This window comes from Notamacropus eugenii, chromosome 6 (assembly GCF_028372415.1).
Source record: "Notamacropus eugenii isolate mMacEug1 chromosome 6, mMacEug1.pri_v2, whole genome shotgun sequence".
Taxonomy (NCBI): Eukaryota; Metazoa; Chordata; class Mammalia; order Diprotodontia; family Macropodidae; genus Notamacropus; species Notamacropus eugenii.
The window spans coordinates 130,938,120-130,956,194 of record NC_092877.1 but is presented as its reverse complement, the minus strand read 5'-3'; positions in this window follow the sequence as shown (position 1 = coordinate 130,956,194).

Genomic DNA, 18,075 nt, shown 5'->3' with positions numbered 1-18,075 from the left:
TGATGTAATAGCATTGTTTCCCTCTTGCCTATTCAAATTCCTTCAGTTTTTTTCTTCTCTTATTGCTAAAGTTAACATTTCTAGTACAGTAATGAATAATAGGGGTGATAATGAACATCCTTCTTTCATCCATGATCTTATATGGAAAGTTTCTACATTCCCCCCATTACAAATAATGTTTGCTGATGTTTCAGAAAGATCCTGCTTATCTTTTTTAGGAAAGCTCCATGTATTCTGTTCTCTCTAGTGTTTAATGAAAGAGTTAGGTGCTGTATTTTGTCAAAAGCTTCTTTTGCGTACAATTTCTGCCAGTTTTGTCATTGATATGATCATTTATGCTAGTGGTTTTACTCATATTGAACCAGTTCTGAATTCCTGGTATAAATCCCACCTGGTAATAATGTATTATCCTCCTGATAAATTACTATAATCTGTTTCCTAATATTTTAGTTAAAAATTTTGCATCAGTATTCATTAGTGAAATTGGTTTGTAATTTCTTTTGATGTTTTGGTTCTTCCTGATTTAGGTTTTCATACCACATTTGTATCATGAAAAGAATGTGGTAGAGCTCCTTCTTTGTCATTTTTATTTCAAATAACTTAATAAGTTTAGGAATTTATTGTTCTTTTAATGTTTCATAGAATTCAATTATAAAACCATCTGACTCTGGAGGTTTATTCTTAGGGAGTTGATTGGTGGCTTGTTCCATTTCTTTTTTCTGAAATGGGTTTATTTAAGTATTTTATTTCCTCTTCCATTAATCTATGCAATTTCTTTTTTAAAATATTCATTCTTTTCACTTAGATTGTCAGATTTATTGACATACAGTTGCACAAAATAGGTCTTAATTATTGATTTAATTTCTTTTTCCTTGGTGAAAAATTTGCTCATTTCATTATTGATAATGGTAATTTTTTTCCTTTCTGTTTAAATCAAATTTATCTATTTTACTGAATTTTTAAAATAAAAAGAGCTCTTACGTTTATTTATTAGTTCAGCATTTTTCTTTCTTTCAGTTTTATTAATCTCTCCTTTGATTTTCAAAATTTCCAATTTGACTTTTAATTGGGGATTTTTAATTTATTCGTTTTCTAGCTTGGTGGTCTGCATGCCAGATTCATTGATCATATCTTTGTCTTTTTCATCCATATAAGCATTTAGAGATATAAAATTTCTCCTAAGAACTGCATTGGCTTCATCCCATAAGTTTTGGTATGTTGTCTCACTATTGTCATTCTCTTGGAGGAAGTTACTAATTGATTCTATGATTTATTGTTTAATCCTATCATTCTTTTTTTAAATTAATTATTTGTTTTCAGTTTTCGGCAATTACTTTGCTAGGTCTTAAATTTTATACTCCCCTCCACCCTCCCTTCCTGAGAAAATATGCAATCTTATATGGGTTCTACACATATATTCTTATTAAAATTCCAAAACTTAATAAGGCATTTAAAACAATGACAAAGAAAGAACTCTATCAGATTCTTTTCATGATACAAATATGAAATAGAATAATATCTATTTCACATTAGTCATGCTGCATAGAAGAATTAAAATGAATTGGAGAAACCATGAGAAAAACCAAAACAAAACAAAACATAACACAAGAGAAAATAGTCTCCTTCCTTCCACATTCTGAATCCATTGTTCTTTCTCTGGATATGGATGAAATTTTGCCTGGAGTCTTTTTGAGAATATTTTAGGTACTTGCATTGCTGTGAATGGCTAAGTCTATCAGAAACAGTCCTCGTATACTGTGACCATTACTATATACAGCACTTTCCTGGTTCTGCTTCTTTCACTCAGCATCAGTCCATACAAGTCCTTCCAGTCCTCTCTGAAGTCTTCCTGTTCATCATTTCTTATAGCACAATAGTATTCCATTGCATTCATATACCACAACTTGTTCAGTCATTGTAGCTAAATTACTTATTTAGTGCCATGCCAATAAAATTACCAGAAAATTATTTTCTAGATGTAGAAAAAATAACATAACACTTCATCTGAAAGAACAATAGGTTCAAAATATCAAGGAAATTAATGAAAACAAATGCTAGGGAAGGTGTTCTAGCCCCACTAGATCTCAAATTATATTATAAAATGGCAATCATTAAAACCACTTGGTATTGGTAAGAAATAGAGGGGTAAATCAGTGAAATAGGTTAGGTACTCAAGACACAGTAGTCAATGAATACAGCAATCCGTTTATTTTATAGTTTTATTTATTTATTTTTAGATTTCAACATTCATTTCCACAAAATTTTGAGTCCCAATTTTTCTCCCCATCTCTCCCCTCCTCCCACCCCGTAACACTTCTGCATTCTGATTGCCCCTTCCCTCAATGTGCCCTCCCTTCTATCACAACCCACCCTTCCCTTATTCCCATCTTCTCTCTTTTCTTGTATGGCAAGATAAATTTCTATACCCCATTACCTGTATTTCTTATTTCCCAGTTACATGCAATAAGAGTTTTCAACATTCATTTGTAATACTTTGAATTCCAACTTCCTTCCCTCCCTCCCGTCCCATCCTCACTGAGAAAGCAAACAATCCAATACAAGCTATATATGTGTAGTTTTGCACAAGACTTCCATAATAGTCATGCTGTGTAAGACTATGTTGCCCTCCATCCTACCCTGTTTCCCCCTTTTTTTCTATTTTCTCATTTGATCTTGTCCCTTTCCAAAAGTGTTTACTTCTAGTTACTCCCTTCTCCCATTTGCCGTACCTTCTATCATCCCTCTCACCCCACTTGTCCCCTTCTTCCCTACTTTCCTGTAGTGTAAGATAGATTTTCATACCAAATTTAGTGAGCGTGTTATTCCCTCCTTAAGCTATATATGAAGACAGTAAGCTTCACATTTCCCCTCTCACCTCCTCCGTTTTCTCCTCCATTGAAAAAGATTTTTCTTATCTCTTTTATGAGTGATAGTCTGCCCCTTTCCATTTCTCTCTTTCTCCTCTCAATATTTTCCTCTCTCACTCCTTAATTTAATTTTATTTTTTTATGGATATCATCTGTTCTGATTCAATGGAACCTATACTCTGTGTGTGTGTGCGCGCGGATATGTGTATAATCCCTCCACCTACGCAAATACTTAGAAAAGTCTCAAAAGTTATAAATATTATTTTCTCCATGTAGAAATGTAAATAATTCAGCTTTAGAAAGTCTTTTATGATTTCTCTTACCTGTTCACCTTTTCATGCTTCTCTTCATTCTTGTGTTTGAAAGTCAAATTTTCTATTCAGTTCTGGTCTTTTCATCATGAATGCTTAAAAGTGCTCTATATCATTGAATGACCAGTGCTCCTCCTCCCCCAAGCACCTTGCTCAGGACTGAGATTTATATCAGCTGCTCAATTCCCCCAGGGGCTTTAAGCTGAGCTGTTTGGACAAGGGGCTCAGGCTGCTTTGGTGGCCACCATAGCCACCCACTACTCACTTCTGCTGCCACCACCTGGGGCCAGTGCTGGGGAGACCCCACTCCCCTCTCACCCAGCTGGGAAAGCCCCCTACACTGACCTTTGAAGTTTTCTTTGTTGCTTGTGGTTTGAAGGATCTGGAAACCTCTCTGCTGGGGATTCTGCCCCAGAGGACTATTCTGGTCCTGTTCCTCCCTGTGCCTCAAGGCCAGGGCTGGGCTCCTCTCTGCTCAGCCTCCTGAGGGATAGAGCTTTCCTGCCAACCTTCCATGTTACCTTTGGCTGCGTGTCCCTTTCACTCTACAGTTTTGTGGCTTCTGCTGCTCTAGAACTTATTGAGTCATTTTTTACAGGTATTTTGTGGGCTGTGGGGGAAGCACTAGAGTACATGCATCTTTCTACTCTGCCATCTTGGCTCTGCCCCCAACATCAGCAATCCATTTGTTGATAAACTCAAGGACCCTAGTTTCTGGGAAAAGAACTCACTGTTTGACAAAAACTGCTGGGAAAACTGGATAGCAGCATGGTGGAAACTGGGCATAGACCAATGCATGACACCTCAAACAATAATAAAATCCAAATCAATACATGTTTCAGTTATAAAGGTTGATACTACAAACAAATTAGGGAAGCAAGGAATGGTGTATTTGTCAGATTTGTGGAGAATGGATAAATTTAAGACTCAACAAGAGATAGACATTATGAAGTGCAAAATGGATAATTTTGATTACATTAAATTGAAAACTTTTTGCATAAATAAACCCAATGCAACCAAAATTAGGAAGTACCCAGAAAGCTGGGAAAGAATTTTTGCAAGCAGTGTCTGTAATAAAGGCCTCATTTCTAAAATATATAGAGAACTGAGTCAAATGTACAAGAATACAAGTCATTTCCCAAATGATAAATGGTCAAAGGATATGAACAGGGAGTTTTCAAAGGAGGAATTTAAAGTTATCTATAGTCATATGAAAAAATGTTATAAATCACTATAGATTAGAGAGATACAAATGAAAACAACTCTGAGGTACCACATTATACATATCAGATTGGCTAACATGACAAAACAGGAATATGATAAATGTTGGAGAAGATGTGGGAGACTTGGAACATTAATTCATTGTTGGTGGAGCTGTGAGCTGATCCAACCATTCTGAAGAGCAATTTGGAACTATGTTGACCCAGAAATATTGCTTCTAGGACTGTATGCCAAAGAGATAATACAAATGGGAAAAAAAAAGTTTTACATGTACAAAAATACTTACAGGAGCTTTCTTTTTGGTGGCCAAGAACTGGAAATTGAGAGGATACTCATCAGTTGAGGATTCTCTCATTCCTTGTTATTAGATTATTTAATTTCCAATTAATTTTAGTCTGTCTTTCCATGACATTTTGTTACACACAATTTTTATTGCATCTTGATCTAAATAGGATTCATTTAATATTTCTGCCCTTCTGCGTTGAGTTGTGAGGTTTTTATGCCCTAACACATATCAGTTTTTGGGTAGATGCCATGTACCATTGAGAAAAAAGTTATATTCCTTTCTAATCCCATTCATTTTCTTTTCCCAGTGGTTAATCATATCTAACTTTTCTAAAATTCTCTTCAGCAACTTAACTTCTTTCTTGTTTTTTTTATTAGATTTATTTAGCCCTGAGAAGGGGTGGTTGATATCTGAATACAGATTGAAGCATATTTCACTTTTTACTTTATTTTTTGTTAATTTTTTTCCCTATGTTTTCTTTCACAACATGATTATTAGGAATATGTTTCATACATCTACCAATATATAACATATATTGATTTGCTTCACTTCTCATGACAAGGAGTGGAGAGGTAGGAATACATAGAATTTGGAACTCAAAGTTTTAAAAACAAATGTGAAAAATTGTTTGTACATGTAATTGAGGAAAAATAATACTCTATACAAATCGTGATTTTTTTTAAATATTAGTATTTTGTAAGTGCAACTAATGTTACTGTGAGACATCAAGAATCACTCAAACAATTGCAAAAGAATTAAAAAAAGAAGAAAATGTAAACTATATCATGGGAAAAATAACTTACCTTGAAAAGAGATCCAGGAGAGACAATATAAGAATCATGTGACCTTCTCGAAGCAATCTTACCTGGACAGCACCTTTCAAGAAATTATCAAGGAAGAGGAGAGGATCATAGGGAGATGGCGTGATAGTTCAGAAAATTCCAAGTTCTCAAGATTTCCCCCCACAAAACAGTTAAAATAACATCTTAGGACAGATAGAGGGTGGGTGGAGATAAATAACAATTGGGGTGTAACAAGAAACTTCTAGGGACAATTTGGGAAAATCAGAAGAAAAATTCCAGGGCATGGTTTGGTCCCAGTGAAGAGTAAACATCTCCCGGGGAGGGTCCATTTTCACAATAAGCAGCATGCCCTGGGAGTAGTTGGTTTCAGAGACTGTCTAAACCCCAGCCATAGGAAATTCCATCCCATATATAGTGAGGATAATTGGACATTTGAACCCAGGAAAATTGAGGGAACCTCTGGTGATAAGTATCAGAAGACCCAGCTGTGCTGCAGAATTGTTGAGGAGAGAGAAGGATCCAGCACAGGTGCTGAGTAAGCCTCTGGCTACACACACTCACAGAATATTGGAGGTTTGGCTTTCATTTCAGACAGGAAGGGAGAACTGAAGATCTGTGGCAAGAGGCACCATTTCCCATATGCCACGGTTAGAGGAAATTAGCAAAATTAAGCTATTACCTCAAAAAAAAAAATACTATTACCACAGGCAAGGGAGAAAGAATCCAACCTTAGAAAGCTATTATGGAAATATAGATGACTGGGGTTCATCTTTGAATGATGTTGAATGTTGGATAATAGTGAATGTTGAATTGTAAGAGATGATCTCTCAGAAGTGAAGCATCCTCAAAGAGTTGTTTCTTGTATTATTAAAACACACCCCCTCGAGCACGTTTAGTTGGCTAACCTTGTGGAGAAGCATGCTTTGTAACATATCTTGTACTGTGAACATATCTTGTACTGTGCCCTACTCCCCCTTCATCCCTACTCAAGCAAGTAGTAGAAAAAGAATAGCATATGCCCTACATCCCCCTAACCCCTTCCCCCCACTCCCACCTAAACTGCATACCTTTGCAAAATGTCACCCCAAGCTTGAATATTCCTTGTTGCTGGGGAAAATATCCATAAATAGATTGTACCCCTTCAAGTCTAGGCAATGGTATAAGGGGAAGTGGTTAGGGAGGGGTAGCTCACATTAGGGCATGACCAAACTTGCTTTCTGTACTCCCTTGCATTCCTTGGCTGGTGCTATTCCTGCCATGAAGGGGGTGGGGAGACTCTCATAAGAAAGCAATAAACTCCTTTTTGCCTTTCCTAAGACAATCGATTATTTTGGGGGGTCTCAAGACCCATTCCACTGAGGATGATATTCAACAAAAGAAACCCCCAAAGAGTAATGTCAAATGGTCACCTGCCCAAAAATAATTCTTAGAAGATCTTATAAAAGAGTTTAAAAACCAAATGACAGAGATGGCGGAAAAACTAAAGAAAAAATAAGAATAAATGCAAGAAATACATGAAGGTACTGAAAAGAAAGTCAACCAAGTAGAAAAGGAAATCTAGAATCTTGAGGAAGAAAGTAACAATTTGAAAATTAGACTTGAACAAAATTAAACCAGTGAAATTATAAGATATCAAGAAATAATTAACCAAAATATGAATAGTGAAAAAAATAGAGAGGAGGCAAAAGGGGGATATAGAAGGATGTTTAGATTTATGGGAATGGGAGGATGGGGAGGGATTCTTGGTGAGGGTAGGCAAGTAATAGCCGGGCAACATAGATGGTACAAGTAAAGTAGATGAGGCAGGAGGGATAGGAAGAAAAAGTATTCACAAACATAAAAAAACAAAGATCAGAAGTTAAATATGTTTGGGAAAGCATATGCCTATATGTATATGTATGTATATATACACACAGATAGATAGATAGATAGATAGATAGATAGATAGATAGATAGATAGATAGATAGATAGATGGATGGATAGATAGATAGATAGATAGATAGATAGATAGATAGATAGATAGATAGATAGATAGATAGATAGATAGATAGATAGATAGATAGATAGATAGATAGATAGATAGATAGATAGATGGATGGATGGATGGATGGATGGATAGATAGATAGATAGATAGATAGATAGATAGATAGATAGATTAGATAGATAGATAGATAGATAGATAGATAGATAGATATGTATGAATATATGTATATAGGTATATATGTATAGTTATAAAGAAACATCTCAAAACTTTATTATAATCTTCTGGCAGGTAGAGGGAGGGAAAAAAAGAAAAATGTAAAAAAAAAAAGGTGTACAGTAGAGAAAAAAGGAATTCACAAGGAAGCAATGGACAATTTTCAGTACAAGTATTTATCATACAGGCTTTCTTGTATTGAAAATTTATTGGTATATAATTTGAATCCTTCCTTATGCTTTATTACATATATATATATATATATATATATATATATATATATATATATATATATATATATATATATATATATATATATATATATATACCATGCTTTTTTTTTCTTATTAACTTTGTATTTATGCTCCAATATTTAAATTTATGGTATGTTTTTTGGTTCTTTCCTCCATTCTGTATTTGTGTTCTGGTGTTTGAGTCTAAAATAAAATTTTAAAAAAAGAAATTATCAAGGAAAACAGCCCTGATTTCCTGAAACTAGAGGGCAAAATGGGCATTGAAATTATCCACTGATCCCCTCAAGAAAGATGTCACAAAATAAAATTCCCAAGGAGCAAATTTCAGAACAATAAGGTCAGGGAAAAATATGATACAAGTAACCACAAAGAAACAGTTCAAATATAGGGGAATCACAGTCTGGATCACACTGGACTTGGCAGCTGCAGCTTTAAGGTATTTGGATCTTGGAACATGATATTCCAGAGGGCAAAGGAACAAGAACTACAACCCAGAATCATTTACCTTGCAAAATTAAACATAACATATTGGGGGGGGGCATTCATCAACGAAATAAAAAGATTTAAAGCCTTCATAAGGAAAACTCTAGAACTAAACAAAAAAATTGCATTTCCAATATATCAAGATCCAAGAGAAGCACACACAGGTAAAATTGAAAAAAAAAAAAAAAGAATATATACGGGATTCGGTAGAGCTAAAGTGTTTGCATCCCTAACTCTTTAAAACTGTACCAGTAACAATATAGACAGAAGATATATATATATATATATATAGGAAAGATATGAAATGAATTTGTGGAAATGACATAAAAATAAAGGATGTAAAAGAAGAATGCAATTGGCGCAGAAGGAATGGAGAGTTAGAATCAGGTAAATTATCTCACATGAAGATGCTTGAAAGACCTATTATAGTGGAGGGGAAGAAGGATAGTGAGCGAGGAGCATTGCTTGTACCTTGTTGTCATCAGTGTTGGTTCCAAGAGAGTGAATCATATATAGAATCAACTGAAAATTGAAATCTATCTTACCTGTCAGTAAAAAAGGAGATGGGGGGGGGTATCAAAAAAGGCTAGGCTGGGACTAACAGAAAAGAGGTCAAATCAGAGAAGCTGGTAAGATGAGGAGGGAAAGGTGAAAAGGAGGCAGAGGACAAAGAGAGGGAATAATTGGATGGAGGGAAATATAGAAGTAGTGATCATAACTGTGAGTATAAAATGAACTCTGCCATAAAACAGAAGAGAGTAGCAGGGTAGGTGGAAAACCTGAATTCTATCACATATTGCTTAAAGGAAACACTCTTGAAGCAGAGAGATGTACAGAGTAAATGTAAGAGATTGTAGTAGGATCTATTATACTTCAGCTGAAATTAAAAAAAAAAACAGGGGTTGCAATCCTGATCTTAGAGAAAGTAAAAGCAAAAATATATCTTATTAAAAAAGATAAGAAAGGAAACTATATCTTGCTGATAGTAATATAAACAATGAAGCAATCAAATTAAAAGAGCATGGAATAATCTACCTGTCAGATCAATGGGAGGGGAAGAATTCACTACCAAGCAAAAGATAGAGTGCATTATGAAGTGTAGAATAGATAATGATGATCATGTTAAATTTAAAAGCTTTGGTAAAAATATGTAACAATTATTAGAAGGAAAGCACAAATCTGGGAAACAATATAGGAAGTAGCTCTGATAAAGGCCTCATTTCTGAAATATATAGATAACTGAGTCAATGCACAAGAATACAAGATATTCCTCAATTGAAAAATGGTAAAAGGAAATGAACAGGTAGTTTTCAGATAGCAACGACAAAGGTGTCTATAGGCATTTGAAGAAGTGCTGTAAATCATTTTTAATTAGAGAAACGCAAATTAAAACAACTTGAGATATCATCTCACACTTATCAGATTGACAATTATGACAAAAAAGGAAAATGATAAATGATGGAGAGGACATTGAAAAATGGGGCATTAGTGTGCTGCTGGTGTAGTTGTGAACTGATCCAACCATTCTGAGGGGCAATTTAGAGCAATGATCAAAGGGCAACAAAACTGTGCATACACTTTGATCCAGTAATACCACTACCAGGTTTGTGTCCTAAAGAGATCATAAAAAGATGGAAAAGAACCTATCTGTGGAAAAACATTTATGGCAGCACTATTCATGGTTACAAAATACTGGAAATTGAGGGGACACCCATCAACTGAGGAATGGCTAAACAAGTTGTGGAACATAAATGTAATGGAATACTATTATTCAATTTTTAAAAAGTGATGAACAGGCTGAATTCAGAAAAAAAATAAAAACCTGGTAAGACATCTATGGACTGATGTAAAGTGAAATGACCAGAGCAGAAAAACATTTTCCATAGTATTAGCAATATCAGTTATGAAGCACTCAACTCTTCTCAGTAACACAATGGTCCAAGACAAGGACAAAGATTCACGAAGATAATTGCTATCCATATTCAGATAAAGAGCTGAAGTACTCGGAATGAAAATTGAAGCATGCTTTTTTTTTTTCCTCTTGCTTTATTCTTTAATGTGCTTTTTTTCAAATCTGTTTCTCCTTTCACAATTGTGATGAGTATGAAAATGTTTTATATGAAAGCATATGTATAAACTATAACAAGCTGCCTGCCCTTTTTAGAATAAAGGAGAGGAGGCTGGGAGGTAGAAAGTTTCAATACTCAAAATCTTGTAAGAATAATGGTATTTTTTTCTTGTTATCTAATTGAGGGAAAAATAAAATATCATTTAAGGCATGGGAAAAAATAAAAAGAAATAAAAAGAAAAAATCAGAAAAAAAAAGACTGGAAAGACTTACATGAACTGATTCAAAGTGAAATTAACAGAACCAGAAGAGTACATGCAGTAATATTGTATGATGATCAACTGTTAATGACTTGTCTAAAACAGTTACAAAGGACTTAGTTTGAAAAAGTACTATCCATCTCCAGAATGCTTTTTGAATTCAGATAAGAGAAAAAAAAAGTCTTGTGTGTCTTTTATGTTTTCTTTTTCAACGTGGAAATATGGAAATATTTTGTCTAACTTCACAAATATAACCTATATCTAATCTCTTACCTTCTCAGTGAGGAGAGGAGAAGAGTGACATAAGGAGAGAGAACATTTAGAACTCAAAATTTTTATAAAATGAAAGTTAAAAATTGTTTTACATATAATTAGGAAAATAAAATATGTTCTTGTTTTTTTTTTTTTTAATTGAGGACTCATCATAATTCTTACTCTGACCCTAATGTTCTCTTCTCCAGGCTTCAGTAAATAACGTAATCCTTTCCCCTAAGGAGCTTAAATTCTAATTATTGAACAACAAAAGGGGCCAAAAAAAACCACAAAACACAGCAATTGAAAAATAATGGAGGGGGTCTAAGATGGGAGAAGGACAGTGAAGAAACAACTCCAAAAGTCATGAATGGAACCTGCTTACACATAAAAATGTGAACATGACAGACAGACCTATACCATTCCTTAAAACTAAGATACTGGGAGGAACTAATTAATCAGAGGTCCACTGGCACAACTAATTGTGCCAGTAATCCCAAAATGGGAACTAATCACATTTATTTCTCCTTTTCTCTATATTGTAGAATCACTCATCTGATAGATTTTTCTCATTCTGCTATGTCACTTTTGAGAGGACCAGTTGAATTTTCCTTCACAGAACATTCTGCTCTCCCTTCATTAGGGAATAATCTTAGATGTGTTTTCAAGCTTGGATTTTACAAGGACTTTTTGCTTTTCTTTTTCTGATTTGTTAACACTCTTCCATTCTCTTCCTTCCTACTCAGGGACAAATCTCCCTTCTTCTTCATTCTAAGAATTTTTCTAACTTTCATTAATTCAATTCAATTCAGCGATTATTTCTTAAAAAACTTACTTTGAAATTCCATATTCCATATTAATCGTAGAGATAAAAACTGAAGCTATTGCTACCCGCAAGGATCTAACATTCCATCTGTGAAAACAATCTGTACAATGAAAATTAAAGACAAAGTAAATCCAGAGAAATTTCCATAGGAAGCACACTAGCATCTGAGGAGTGGGGAAGGGGATAGGGAAGATTAAAATATGTTTACTGTGAGAGGTGACAATCATAGAATTTAATTTTATCTCCCTTGAATACTTTGAACTGCTTTCAATAATCAGTTTTATGTAGATATATTATCCACATCCATGGAAGAGCCATAACATAGTGCATAGTATGCTAGAGTTTAAATCAGAAAAAAAAAATACTGTATTCAAATTTTACCTCTGGCATTTATAATCTGTATGACCATGAACAAGTCACTTGAATATTACATGCTTCAGACCACACCTTGGGGCTCATCTACATCATAAATTAGTCATGACCTGCCCTGATTGAATGAACTCCAAAACTAATAAAGTAATAGATTTGCATATAACAACACATTTTCTCCATTTTATTAAGAGGAAATAAGCATATATCAGGGCATATAATATTTCAAATGAATATACTCTCATAATCTTATGGGAATATTTCTGTAAACTAGAGTTCCAACAAATAAATCCATTTGATTTATGCTTTGGCTATTCCACATAATAGATCCTATGTTATACCAGAAACTGTGTTCTTATTTGGGAAAAACTTTTCATTGTCATGATAAATAATTGGGAAGCTGTCTACAATCCTTACTTTATTGTCACTGACAAATTATTTCTGCAAGCACAAGCAAAACATCAGATACAACATCATTAGAAATGCCATATTTAAATGATATCTGATGGCACTTGCATTTCATTTCTGGCATCTGTTCACTCACTTAAATATACTGAATGGCTACTATATAGAAAGATGAACAAGATAGATTGTTGCAGATTTAAAATGTAAGGGAGAAAATTTTGTTGATTTTTTTTTTTTGTAGCCATTGGGAGCTTTATTGACAAAAAAACACCAGACCTGAGATTTAGCAAGGAGCTAAACAAAGGCAATGACCAGATTTATATATAGAATGATTTTAGGATTTCTTTATGGGGGTTGGAGATCTAGGATAAGTCCTGCAAGATAAAAAACTCTTGCAAAATAAAGGCTCTGGATGAGGACAATGAATGACATAAGATAAGAAAATCCCATTCCCTAGGATGAGGGGTTGGGACAGAGAATTTAATGTTCCCCCCAGGATAGGGGGTAGGGACCATGAATTATATGGTCCAGGATAAGGGAAAGTGAAGACTTTAGGGCACCAAGGGCTGCACAAAGTCAATAATATTTTAACTCTTAGGGCACTGTTTGTATCCACATCATTTCCCCACTCAACCACTAGGTAGAATTCTTTAGGGGAAAAGGGGCAAAGGTCATTGACCTCCGTAGCTGCTTGCTGCTGAACAAGGTCAAAGATCCACTCCAAGGACTAGAATAGGTTAGGGGTGATCAGTGTGGGGTGCAGAATGGAGTGCCAACTGAGTCCAGGGTGGAGAAAGGCATGTCACTGGGTGACATCAAGGGCAGGGATTGTTATCTTAAAAGTTGCTTTGGGTGAGAAGACATAAAGTGAACCAGGAGTTTAAACAAGCACAGATCAGGCATGAGAGTGAATAAAATGACCAATAATGGGGTCAGAATGGGGGAAAGAAGGGAGAGAAACCACAAGACCCAGGAGGTGGTAGTGGGAGATATCAGGTTGGAGTGGATGTCTTACATCCAAGAAACTGCTTGTAATATCCTTTGAGTGTTCAAATGAACAATTTCATGCAGGATCTTCAGGGAGTATAAGGGGAGAGCTATGGGGAGTAAGTTATATTCTGGGCATGACGGTGACACACTCCAGCAATCATGTACTCTGACTTTCCCCGAAAAGTCCCCTATTTGAATTAAGGCATTAGACCTTGAGTGCTGAGGAAGCAGGCTTAACCTTTGTCATAGGGTGGGAATCAGGAATCGGGTGGGCTAGGAACAGAAGTGGTTCAAGGTAGGGTCCAGAACACAAGTCTCCAGGGTGAGGAGCTTCAATGCATAGTCTTCTTTGATCACTTCTCTGTGTAGTCACACCCTACATCTTATCTCACATCTCACATCTTGCCTTCTGCTTGCTTCTCTGCCCCAGCACTGCTGTTGGCTTCACCATCCAACCCAAATACTTTTAGGAGAGAGACAAAGGCACTGTCCCTGTCTGAGTGGGGGTGGGGAGAGTAAAATGAGGCTGAAGCAGAGTCCAGGGGATGAGAAGAGTGTAGAACAGGTATCCTAGTTGCAGGTGGACAGCATAGTCTAGGAGACACAAATCTCTTATCCCAGTGGCTAGGAGAAGATCATAAGAGTCCAATTAATATTTGGACTCCTGGGTTTCAGCACCATCATGCTGAAGAGAGAGATGGTAGAGCTGGGTCAAAATGTGAATGAGTTCACTTAGACTTTCTCTGTAGCCATTGGGAACCTTATTGATGTAAAAAGAGTGGGTCTGAGTTTTAGCAAGGAGCTAAACAAAGGCTGTTGTATTTTTATACAGATATATTTTGAAGAGACAATCATATATACTCTACTTCAGTATTCATTGTCTTTTTTAATAGATATTTATAAGTATGGCACTAATGTGGCTTAGTGTCTAGACAAGGATTTTCACATATATTCTTTTCCTATCATTCCTAATTTACAAAAGTAATTAGAATGACCCTTCCATTAAAAATAGTTGTGTTGGAATATGAAATGTATTTTGTGAACAAAGCATTTTTTCTCATTTAGTAGTTTGTTACTTTTCTTACCTATTATCTATTGCAGTTTTTAAGTGTTAAGTATTTTTAAGTACTGACTCATAACTGGTTGCAGGTAACTTGTTATCATTTTAAGAAAAAATATTAATGATAAGCATTGACAGCCATAGATGAAACTAATGATTCTGATAATGTTTTTTCCTGTATTTGTTTTTATTTTTAGAGCTTCTTTCTTAAAATGAAGTAGAAAAGTCTGAAAGTCTCTTACACAATTGCCTTATCCTCTTTATTAGTTGTGTTTCTTGATGATTTTTAAGTTTTCAATAAAAAGGTTCAAATAAAAACTTGAGAAAAAATATGAGGACAAAGGGGTAAAAAAGTATTAATGCCAAAGGTGTTGACTCTAAGCTGCATTGCTTCAAAAATTTTGTACACTTTTACATGTAGATAGCCCTTCAATAATGAAGACTGAAAATTATTTAAGCTGATTATTCCTGGGATTCTTTTCTATCCTCCCCCATATCACCTAAAAAAAATAAGGATCTTTCCTATTCTTCTGGATAACCAAGAGACCTTATCCTTTCTATGTGAGAAAACCAGCTATTCATCTTGTCTAGTCTCATCCCACATCTTTTTAAAACATTCTTTTCTTTTTCTTCTGGTCCTCCATTTCTTTAATGCCATGATTTACCTAGATTTCCTTGTGTAACTCTACTGACTCCTGCGATGTGTTTCTTTATTTTCCTTTGGGTGGACTTCAACTTTGATTTTGCTAAGATGCTTATTATATGCCTCATATATCATTTATAATACCTTTAAAATAATAGAGAAGGTACTTGCAGATAAGTACCTTTAGTCAAGCTATATAACCCAGATAATGTCCCTACCTCTTCCTCAGTAATATATGTGGAATTTTGGGGTCAACGCTATTAGGGCTATAGAGAGAGTAAGGAATCATTATTCTTACCTCAGATGATACAAACAAAAATACACTACCTCTGTTAACAGTGTTGTTGTGAATTGCTTTCAGACAGACAGACAGACGGGGGGGGAGAGAGAGAGAGAGAGAGAGAGAGAGAGAGAGAGAGAGAGAGAGAGAGAGAGAGAGAGAGATTCTGTTATTCTAGTATTTAAATGTCCCATGATGTCAACGATGTTGCTTTAATGAATTATTTTACATGCATTATCTTATCTCAGCATGACAGAGAACCTGTGAGTCAGGTATTACAACTATTGCTATCCCAGTTTTATAGATGAGGATGGTAAGGTTAAGAGGTATCTACCAATGTCCCCAGGTTCACAGTGCTGGAGGCAGAATTTGAAGACCTTTCTCACTTTTGAACAAATATTCTAACCACAAGACCACACCATTCCAAGTGGAGTAATTTATAAAAGCTACCTATATACAACAACTTGTATTTAATAATAAATTAAGTATTTAGTATTTTAATGGTCTTGTTATTTGTTAGTTTGCATTTCAGTCTGTGAAACAGATAAATAACTCATAACAGATCACTGAATTTGTAATTACTTTTACCTAAAGAAATTATAGTTGAATCATTACAAAAAGGTTTTTCTAACTCTATTTTCTGATATTATTTAGGGGAAAAAACATTTTTGCACAAAATCTTCCAGCTTACGTAAATTTTTTATCTAAAACTTGTAGTCAAGCTTAGAATCTTTTTCATATTTAAGACATCAATTTAGTGTTCCAGAGTAATTCCTTATTTTGCCAAACTCAAAAAGTATAAAATAAAATCCTTTAATTCAACTCAGTATATTTTTAAAATAACTTCTAAATGATAGGAACTAGACAGGCCTTCGTTGTAGAAAGTGAAACAACCTTTGACCTTAAGAAAATTACATTCTTAATTTTTTTTCAATAAACCAAAATCCATGTTATTTGCTACAACCTCCCTCCTTCTTTTGGAAAAGCAGGGAAAGAGGAGAAGAGAAAAGAGAAAGAGGAGAGAAAAGAGAAAAGAAGAAGAAGAAGAAGAAGAAGAAGAAGAAGAAGAAGAAGAAGAAGAAGACGAAGGAGGAGGAGGAGGAGGAGGAGGAGGAGGAGGAGGAAAAGAAGAAGGAGGAGGAGAAGAAGGAGTAGAAGAAGGAGATGAAGAAGAAGGAGAAGAAGGAGATGAAGAAGAAGGAGAAGGAGGAGAAGAAGATGGAGATGAAGAAGAAGGAGAAGGAGAAGAAGAAGAGGAAGGAGATGAAGAAGAAGGACAAGGAGAAGGAGAAGAAGAAGAAGGAGAAGGAGAAGAAGAAGAAGGAGGAGAAGAAGAAGGAGAAGAGGGAGAAGAAGAAGAAGGAGAAGAAGAAAGAAGAAGAAGAAAGAAAAGAACGAAAAGAAAGAAAGAAAGAAGAAAGGGAGGAAGGAAGGAGGAGAAGAAGAAAGGATGAAAGGAAAGAAAAACCATTATTGTAAGGAGCTTGTTTTCCTTAACCTCACTGCCTTCCCTTTGAAATCACTGCCCCTCTCAATTACCCTGCATGAATCTTATTTATACATAGATGTTTACAATATTATCTCTTCGTTAAACTGTAAGGTACTTGAGAACATGGACTTTGTTTATTCCTTCATTCATTTATTTCTCTATCATGTAGCAGGTGCTTAAATACTTGATGCTTAGTTGTTTACTTGAGGTTTCTATTTTTATTTTTAAATACAATGAATAGACAAATGCAGATGAAGCAGAGATCACCTTTTCAACTTTTAGAGAATTCTTAATTAGAGGCAGAAGCCATGTAATATTTACCCTCACTAAGTTAAATAGATCAAGAGAAATTATCTTTAGGAAGTCACATTGAATAAAGCAATTTCTTTCTTTTTCATTCTTTTTAAGTTTCCAAAGTTTTCAGAAATCTTCTCAAAATTTCACGTTTCATCTTGACTTATGTAATCCATTCCCTCCCACAAAATTAAAGGACTATTATGGAAACATATGAATTCTTGAGTGCTGCCCCGTCACTGCTGACAAACCTTATTATTCTTTAAGATTCTCACCCCCCTTTGACCTAAGGATAATGAGACAGCCATGACTATATGATGTCATTCAAATCAGCAAGTTTATTAAGGTCCTACTGTGTGCAAAAAACTGCATCAGGCAACAGTCAATGATGTAGTTATAATATTGTACTATTATTTTTCTTTCTTCTTACTGGTTAGTTAAACATCGTTTCACATGGAGTTGCTTCTTGGGAAAAGAAAAGAGCAGTAATAAGAGATCTGAAGGTGTCATTTGCATATATGATTTATTTTCCTTTCTTTTTTAGTTGGAGGTTTAATTGTGTCTTGTCTAGCAGTTGCTACAGACTCAAATAACTCTCTGCCTGCATCTTCCCACAGAGTGAAAGGGAGATTTCTAAGTGTGACAATTCAGGACTCCTTCCTAAGGGGGGATAGAAAAGAGACAGAGATAAAGTGGAGGGAGTTTAGGAGATGCT